The sequence below is a fragment of the Phocoena sinus genome, chromosome 4 (assembly GCF_008692025.1).
Source record: "Phocoena sinus isolate mPhoSin1 chromosome 4, mPhoSin1.pri, whole genome shotgun sequence".
Taxonomy (NCBI): Eukaryota; Metazoa; Chordata; class Mammalia; order Artiodactyla; family Phocoenidae; genus Phocoena; species Phocoena sinus.
The window spans coordinates 67,398,249-67,408,088 of record NC_045766.1 but is presented as its reverse complement, the minus strand read 5'-3'; the positions used below and the strand labels follow the sequence as shown (position 1 = coordinate 67,408,088).

Here is a 9,840-nt window from a genome sequence, read left to right as displayed (position 1 = left end):
CATTCTATTTCCAAGATTTTATATCATCTTTACTATCATTACTCTCAATTCTTTTTCAGGGAGACTGCCTTTTTCCTCTTCATTTTTTTGGTCTGGTATGTTTTTACCTTGCTCCTTCATCTGCTGTGTGTTTCTCTCTCTTCTCATTTTGCTTAACTTACTGTGTTTGGTGTCTCCTTTTTGCAGGCTGCAAGTTCGTAGCTCCCGTTGTTTTTGGTGTCTTTCCCCAGTGGGTAAGGTTGGTTCAGTGGGTTGTGTAGGTTTCATGGTGGAGGGGATTAGTGCCTGTGTTCTGGTGGATGAGGCTGGATCTTGTCTTTCTGGTGGGCAGGACCACATCCGGTGGTGTGTTTTGGGGTGCCTGTAACCTTATTATGATTTTAGGCATCCTCTCTGCTAATGAGTGTGGTTGCATTCCTGTCTTGCTAGTTATATGGCATATGTTGTCCAGCACTGCAGTTTGCTGGTCATTGAGTGGAGCTGGGTCTTAGCACTGAGGTGGTGATCTCTGGGAGAGCTGTCTCTGTTTGATATTATGTGGAGTCAGGAGGTCTCTGGTGCACCAGTGTCCTGAACTCAGCTCTCCCACCTCAGATGCACTGGCTTGACACCCAGCCAGAGCACCAAAACCCTGTCATCCACACAGCTCAGAAGAAAATGGAGAATAAAAGAAAGAAAAAATAAAATATTAAAATAAAAAAATTAAAATGTAATTTAAGAAAAGAAAGAAAGAAGAGAGCAACCAAACCAAAAAAGAAATCCACCAATGATAACAAGTGCTAAAAACCATATTTAAAAAAATGGACAGAGAGAACCTTCGGATAAATCACACAAAGAAGCATACACATCACACTCAGAAAAAGGGAAAAAGGAAAAAAAAAAAAAAAAATATATATATATATATATATATATATATATATCTACATTTTAAAAAGATGGAAGAGAGAAACCAGGTCAATAAACATATCTACCAATGATGATAAACTCTAAATACTAAACTAAGATAAATATAAAAGCAGAAACAAATTAGATGCAGAAAGCAAACCCCAAATCTACAGTTGCTCCCAAAGTTCAAGACCTCAATTTTCAGATGATGTGTTGTCTATTCAGGTATTCCACATATGCAGGGTACATCATGTTGATTGTGGAGTTTTAACCCGCTGCTCCTGAGGCTGCTGGGAGAAATTTCCCTTTCTCTTCTTTGTTTGCACAGCTCCTGGGGTTCAGCTTTGGATTTGGCCTCGTCTCTGCATGTAGCTTGCCTGAGGGTGTCTGTTCTTCGTTCAGAAAGGACGGGATTAAAGTAGCAGCTGATTAGGGAGCTCTGGCTCACTCCGGCCAGGGGGAGGGAGGGTTACAGAATGCAGGGCAAACCTGTGGTGGCTGAGGCTGGCGTGATATTGCAACAGCCTGAGGCGCGTCATGTGTTCTCCCAGGGAAGTTGTCCCTTAATCACAGGACCCTGGCAGTGGCAGTCTGCACAGCTCCCAGGAGGAGAGGTGTGGATAGTGATCTGTGCTTACACACAGGCTTCTTGGTGGCTGCAGCAAGAGCCTTAGCATTTCATGCCCGTTTCTGGTGTCCCTGCTGATAACCGTGGCTTGCGCCTGTCCCTGGAGCTCGTTTAGGTGGTGCTCTGAATCCCCTCTCCTCGTGCACCCTGGAACAGTTGTCTCTTGCCTCTTAGGCAGGTCCAGACTTCTTCCCAGTCTCCCTCCCGACTAGCTGTGGCACACTAGCCCCCTTCCAGCTGTGTTCACGCAGCCAACCCCAGTCCTCTCTCTGGGATCTGACCTCTGAAGACGGATCCTCAGCTCTGAGCCACTACCCATCCAGCGGGTGGGCAGACAAGCCTCTCAGGCTGGTGAATGCTGGTCGGCACTGATCCCCTGTGCGGGTATTTCTCCGCTTTGCCCTCTGCACCCCTATTGCTGCACTCTCCTCCATGGCTCTGAAGCTTCCCCCACCCCCCCCCCCATCTCTGCCAGTGAAGGGGCTTCCTGGAGCGTGGAAAACTTTCTCCTTCACAGCTCCCTCCCAGAGGTGAAGGTCTCATCCGTATTCTTTTTTCTCTGTTTTTTCTTTTGCCCTACCCAGGTACGTGGGGAGTTTCTTGCCTTTTGGGAAGTCTGAGGTCTTCTGCCAGCATTCAGTAGGCATTCTGTAGGAGTTGTTCCACATGTAGATGTATTTCTGATGTATTTGTGGGGAGGAAGGTGATCTCTAGTTTTTACTCCTCTGCCATTTTGATGGTCTCTGCAAGATATATTTTGAAGGTAGAGGCATTGGGATTTCCTTACAAAATGAATATAGGGTATTAAATGAATAAAACAATTGGTAATGTCTCCAAGGTTTTGTTTTTTTTTTTGCCTGACTAAATGGAGAGATAGAATTGTTATCAATTGAGAGGGAGGACACTGAAGTTGGAGCAAGTTTGGGGCATAGAAGTAGCAGTTCATTTGAACAGGTGAAGGGTGAGATGCTATAAATTATCCAAATGGAGATGTTGAGGACACAGTCGGGTATACAGAGTCAGAGCTTGGGAAACAAATTTGGTAACCATCAGCATAAAGTTGGTATTTAAACCTATGAGACTAGACAAGATCATTAAGGGAGTGAGTGAAGATAGAGAAGAGAAGATCAAGGACTGGGCCCTCGGTTCTTCCATGTTATCAGTCTGGAAAAGAGGAAGCCCAGCTAATGACACTGACCAAGAGTAACCTATGAACTACAAGGAAAACCAAGATATAGAAATGTGAGCATTATTAAGGAAAATGTAGTTAATATTCTCTTTGGGAACATTGACATGCTTTTTTTTCTTTTGCCATTTTGTAAAGATTTTTATTATGAGCAGAGAGCTATGGTTTTTGTTTTACAAGAAAGAACATAAACTATTAAGGCCAAGATCCTGAATAAAATTGAAAAATTTACCTCTAACCAACTATGTGTTGCTGAGCAAGTGCTGTATATGTCTTTAACCCTCCATTTTTCATCTGCAAAATATAAATAATGGATACGTAAAATGTGTGCATATAAGAAACTTTACTTTTATCAAGTTGAAATAAAATATCCTATATCTTTCATTTCCCCTACATGCTATGAATAATTCCAATGTTTCTTCATATTTTGACTTGCTTGTTGTAGTAGGAAAAATTATATGATTAATATGTTTTATAATTTCATAATACATGTTTAACTTCTAGGGAAACTGTGCTTTCTCTTATTTAACAGAAAAAAGTGTTTTGGTTCTTTACCCAAAGCCTTACATTTTCAGTTCTTACCTGTTCTGGCATATTATAATTTGTATAGTTTGTAACAGGTCTTTCTCTTTTGTTTTGAACGGAAATCAACTGTTGTTGTGAAACATTTACAGACCTAGATTTCTTAGTTTCTCAAAGTCCACTTGTGTACTAACAATCTGTAAATCACTGAGCCTTAGAAGAGAGCTTCCCCAGGAAGGAAAACATAAAACATCAGAGGCATGAGATCTGAAATCTTTTTATATCAACACCCAGTGTTTAGATCTGGTTCTGTTTAACATTTGATTGGTAGAATCCTGTATCCTAGAAGAGTAGGTAGTCACCTCCTTCCCTTTTCCTCTCTCTGCCTCCGTGCCCTACATAAACAAAACTAATATATTTCCTTCAAATCTCGTATATTGGAGCTTTACCCATTCTTTAATGTCTGACAAAATTACCACTCTTTCTATAAAAATGTTCTTATCTCAATCATTTGGAAATTTCTGATTATCACCATTTTATAATTATTATTATTTTTAATGGGGATATATGTATAATTATTTTTATAAATAGATTTTCTTGGACCATTTTATTAGATACTCAAAGGTAGAGACTAGGCCTTATGTATAGACTTACCTCATATAATTTAAATTTAGTGGTTACTCAAATATATGGGTTGATACAACAATAGCAGAATACACTTTTTTTTTTTTTTTTTTTTTTTGCGGTACATGGGCCTCTCACTGTTGTGGCCTCTCCCGTTGCAGAACACAGGCTCCGGACACGCAGGCTCAGCGGCCATGGCTCACAGGCGCAGCCGCTCTGTGGCATGTGGGATCTTCCTAGACTGGGGCACGAACCCACGTCCCCTGCATCGGCAGGCAGACTCTCAACCACTGCGCCACCAGGGAAGCCCAGAATACACTTTTTTTAAAGCACTATGGAATATTCACTAAGATAAACCATATCCTGGGTCATAAAACGAACCTCAACAAATGTAAGATACTTGTAATTTTTATAGTATGTTCTATGAAAATAATAGAATCAAACTAGAAATTAGTCTAGTCTCTATACTTAGAAATAGCCTAAATAATCCTTGGGTCAAGGAAGAAATCTCAAAGTAAATTAAAAGTTCATAGAACTAAATAAAAATGAAAATACAACATATTAAAATATGTGAGGTTCACCTAAAGCCTCTAATCAATAACGTAAAAAAAAATTTTTAAAGAATGACAAAAAAATAGGAAAAGAATAACAAAATATGCCCAAAGCAAGAATAAGGAAGAAATAATAAAGACACAAGTAGAAATCAATGCAATTGAAAACAGGAAAACAATAGAGAAAATCAATGAAAAAGAAGTTGTTTCTTTGGGAAAAAAATAAAATTGATAATGCTCTACTAAGGCTGACAAAGAAAACAACTAGCAAATACATAAATTACTAATATTAAGAATGAAACAAGAAACATCACTACAGATCTTGTAGTCATTAAAAGCATAAGAGGAGACTACTACAAACAATTCTGCACTCATAAATTCAATTTAGAAGAAATGGACAAATTCCTCAAAACCCACAAACTACTAAGGCTCAGTAAAGATGAAATAGTCAAATGAAATAATCTTATTACCTTTAAATAAATTGAATTTGTAGTTTAAAATCTCTCCAAAAAGAAACCAGACCCAGGTGTTTCACTGAAGATTTCTATCAAACAGTTAAAGGATACAATAATTTTATATAATCTCTTCCAGAATATAAAAGTGTGCAAAACATTTTCCAACACATTCTATAAGGCTAGTATCAACATGATATCAAAACCAAACAAGGACAGTACAAAATAAAAAGGAAAGAAAGAGGAAAAACATCTACAGACCAGTATCTCCATGAGCTTACACATAAAAACTGTCAACAAAATATTAGAAAATTGAATCCAGAAAGGTATAAAAAAACCATAATTACCAAGTGAAATCTATAACAGGTATGGAAGACTGCTTCAACATTTGAAAATCAATCAGTTTAATTCACCATATCTATAAGCTGAAAAAGAAAAATCAAATGACATATCAATTGACAAAGAAAAAGCATTTTAGAAAATCCAACATTAATTAATGATAAAAACTCTAAGCATATTAGTAATAAAGTGGAATTACCTCAACCTGATGAAGAGCATCTACCAAAATTTCCAGCTATCACCATGCATCAAGAGTGAAAGACTGCCTCCAATATAAATCACATGCTGGGCCACAAAGCAAACCTTGGTAGATTTAAGAAAATTGAAATCATATGAAGCATCTTTTATGACCACAACACTATGAGATTAAAAATCAATTACAAGAAAAAAAAAAAAAAAACAGAAAAAACACAACCACATGGAGGCTGAATGATATGTTACTAAACAGCCAATGGATCACTGAAGAAATCAAAGAGGAAGTTAAAAAAAAAAACCTAGAGACAAGTGAAAATGAAAACAAGATGCTCTAAAACCTATGGGGCACACTAAAAGCAGTTCTAAGAGGGAAGTTTATAGTGATACAAGCTTACCTTAGGAACAAGAAAAATCTCAAATGAACAACTTAAACTTACACCTAAAGCAAGTAGAGAAAGAAGAACAAACAAAACCCCGTTAGTAAAAGGAAAGAAATCATAAAGATCAGAGCAGAAATAAATGAAAGACAGACTAAGAAAAATCAATGAACCCCAAAATTGATTGTTTGCAAAGATAAATAAAATTGATAAACCTTTATCCAGAATCATCAAAAAAAGGGAGAGGGCCCAAATCAATAAAATCAGAACTGAAAAAAAAGTTACTACAACCAGCACCACAGAAATACAGAGAATCATAAGAGACTATTATGATCAATATACACTGATAGAACAAGAAACCTAAAAGAAATGGACAAATTCTTAGAAAGGTACAATCTCCTAAGACTGAATCAGAAAGAAATAGAAAGTATGAACAGACCAATTACCAGGACTGAAATTGAATCAGTAATTTAAAAAATCCCAACAAGCAAAAGTCCAGGATCAGATATATATATCATATATATATATATATATATATATATATATATATATAGATAGATAGATAGATAGATAGATATAGATAGATATAGATATAGATATATATATATAACTGAATCACTTTGCTGGACACCTGAAAGTAACACAATACTGTAAATCAAATATACTTCAATAAAATTAAATTAATTAAAAACAGAGTGAGCTACCTGGGTTCTTCAGTTGGGCTAATGGCTGACTCTGGGAGGGCTCACACTAAGGAGTACTTCCCAGAACTTCTGATGCCAGTGTCCTTGTCCTCATGGTGAGACAGAGCCACCCACCACCTCTGCAGGAGACCCTCCAATACTAGTAGCCTCAAGACATTCGGAAGACAATATTAAAGGGAATCATTAACAGCCTGTTACAAGAATGGAAAAGTCCATGAACAAAAGGTTATCTTAGAGCATATTTTATACATTTACAGAGTCCTCAATTTAATAACACATCTACATATGTCATCTATGCTCACTTGCTACAACAGATAGCTACGTTAGTAGAAGCTGACCATCATTTCCTAGTTCACTGGTTTAAAAAATTATCCCAGAAGAGGTTCAAACAATTGGTAGAGAGATTGCTGCAGTTTATTTCTTTACACCTGTTTCCTGCAAAGCCTGAAGAATTTCCACCTATATCAAAGTGTTCCTGGTGGATCCCATTATCATCTAAAGTGTTGGCTTTACTTAATACTGCAAACAATTTGGTTCTTCCTCCCCTTATTCCTTATACTGATTTCTATAATTCTACATTGGATCGTATTGATCTCATGGAAGAATACCACACCTGGCAGAGCTTCGGAAATTCTCAAAGCAAAGTCTGGTGGATAAAGTATCTAGAAGAGAGAGACCTGATATGAATATGTTATTTCTAAATATGAAAGTAAAGTGGACATATCTGGTCAGGGATTCTCTTGATGAGTTAACCCGGAAAAGAGCAGACTTGAAAAAGCAGTTGAAAGTTACCTTTGTAGGGGAAGCTGGTTTGGGTATGGGCGTCTTGACTAAAGAATGGTTCCTCCTTCTAATTCGCCAAATTTTTCATCCAGATTATGGCATGTTTACGTATCATAAGTATTTATACTGCCATTGGTTTAGCAGCTTTAAATGTGACAACTATTCTGAATTCCGATTGGTTGGAATTCTTATGGGACTAGCTGTTTATAACAGCATTGCTTTGGATATTTGTTTCCCCTGCTGCTGCTACAAGAAATTATTGAGCCCTCCCATCGTTCCAGATGCCCCCCAGTAGGCATCTGCAGTGTTACCACTGACGAACTGAGTCAAATTATGCCTGAGCTGGACCATGGATTAAGTGAACTCCGGTCATATGAAGGCAATGTTGAAGAAGATTTCTATTCAATATTTCAGGTGTTTCAAGAAGAATTCGGAATAATTAAGTCCTATAATTTAAAGCCAGGTGGTGATAAAATTCCAGTTACCAATCAAAATAGGAAGAATATGTACAGCTTTATATTGACTTTCTTTTCAACAAATCCATCTATAAGCAGTTTGCTGCATTTTGTTATGGATTTCACAGTGTGTGTGCTTCAAATTTCCTAATGCTGCTTCGTCCAGAAGAGGTTGAAATTCTGGTCTGTGGAAGTCCTGAACTGGATATGCACACCCTGCAGAGAAGTACTCAGTATGATGTCTATGCAAAAACCGACTTGACTATACAATACTTTTGGGATGTTGTGCTTGGATTTCCTCTTGATCTTCAAAAGAAGTTGCTGCATTTTACCACAGGAAGTGACAGAGTACCTGTAGGAGGAATGGCTGACTTGAACTTTAAAATCTCAAAGAATGAAACTTCAACTAACTGGTTGCCTGTGGCCCACACCTGCTTCAATCAACTTTGCCTTCCCCCCTGCAAGAACAAAAAGGACCTGAAACAGAAATTGATTATTGGAATTCAAATTCAGAAGGTTTTGGACTTGAGTAACCTAGAAGACTTGAAATATATTTTATATGTAGCATTCACTTCCTTCTCATTGTGCCTTTAAGCTTTTCATGTTTCTGTCTCAAAACACCTTGACAAAACTCACCAACTTTAAAATACTGATATTTTAAAAATCAAATATGAAGTATGTTCAGTAGAGGCATGGTTTTCTAAAAATACAACACTGCTTGAGTGAGAAAAAGACCAGATGGCGGAGACAGGTGTGGGTCCAGTCCCTCTTTTTTATAGCACTTTATCATTCTCCATAAGTAGTTTGTCACAGGTGTTCCACTGGGAAAGCATTGTGCAGTAAAGAATGCACTGATGACAGAGTGGAGACCAGTGGCAGCTTGTGTGCTTCTAGCACACTGTAGCAACACAGATAGCTACATTGTCATTAATGTAAGGCATGTAGCCATATTTTCATATAGCTGTTAAACAACAGTATAATTGCAAATGCAATTTACAGAGTTTTTTGATATACTGGCTTTCGTTCTCTAAGATTCTTTTCAACCATTGCTGAAAAGCATGTAAATAACTACATAATAGCCTGAGAATAATGGGATTTTGATAGTGCCATTTATTGCTAAAGATTTATTTTTACAAAGTAAATTCAGGGTTTTAGATGTGTATACAGCTTTTACAAATCAATAAAGATGATTGTATAAGGGTATAAAAAAAAGTGAAAAACTGAATATTTTCCTTCTAAAATTGGGATAAGGTGAGGATGTCTGTACTCACTACTCTTATTAAACTAGAAGTTCTAGTCAGTGCAATAGGGTGAGAAAAACATTAAAGAAATAAATTGACTATTTCCATATGATATGATTGTTTACATCGAAAATCTCAAGGAATATACAAAAAATTCTTAGAACTATTAAGAGATTTCAACACAGTTGCAAGATTTATGAGTGACACATAAAAATCAATTATATTTGTATATACTAAGAAGCAATCCCACTACTGGGTATATACCCAGAGAAAACCATAACTCAAAAAGATACATGCACCCCAATGTTCATTGCAGCACTATTTACAATAGTCAGGTCATGGAAGCAACCTAAATGCCCATCGACAGATGAATGGATAAAGAAGATGTGGTACATATATACAGTGGAATATTACTCAGCCATACAAAGGAATGAAATGGAGTCATTTATAGAGACATGGATGGACATAGAGACTGTCATACAGAGTCAGAAAGAGAAAAACAAATATCATATATTAATGCATATATGTGGAATCTAGAAAAATGGTACAGATGAACCTGTTTGCAAGGCAGAAATAGAGACACAGACATAGAGAACAAACATATGGGCACCAAGGGGGAAAAGGGGTATGGGATGAATTGGAAGATTGATGACAAATACACACTAATATGTATAAAATAGATAACTAATGAGAACACACTGTATAGCACAGGGGGCTCCACTTCGTTGTACAGTAGAAACTAATGCAACATTGTGAAACAACTATATCCCAATTTTAAAAAAAAATCAAAAGAAACATGTAGAAATCAAAATTTTTTTTAAAAAATTACAATTGTTCCCCCAAAATAAAATACTCACGTATAACTATAATAATACATGTAAAGGACTTTTATCCTAAA

At 36.8% G+C, this 9,840-nt stretch overlaps 1 pseudogene; it reads left to right on the top strand.

Annotated features, from left to right (window-relative positions):
* Nucleotides 1-1,361: 1,361 nt before the first annotated feature.
* Nucleotides 1,362-8,234, top strand: LOC116752629 (annotated as a pseudogene).
* Nucleotides 8,235-9,840: the final 1,606 nt, after the last annotated feature.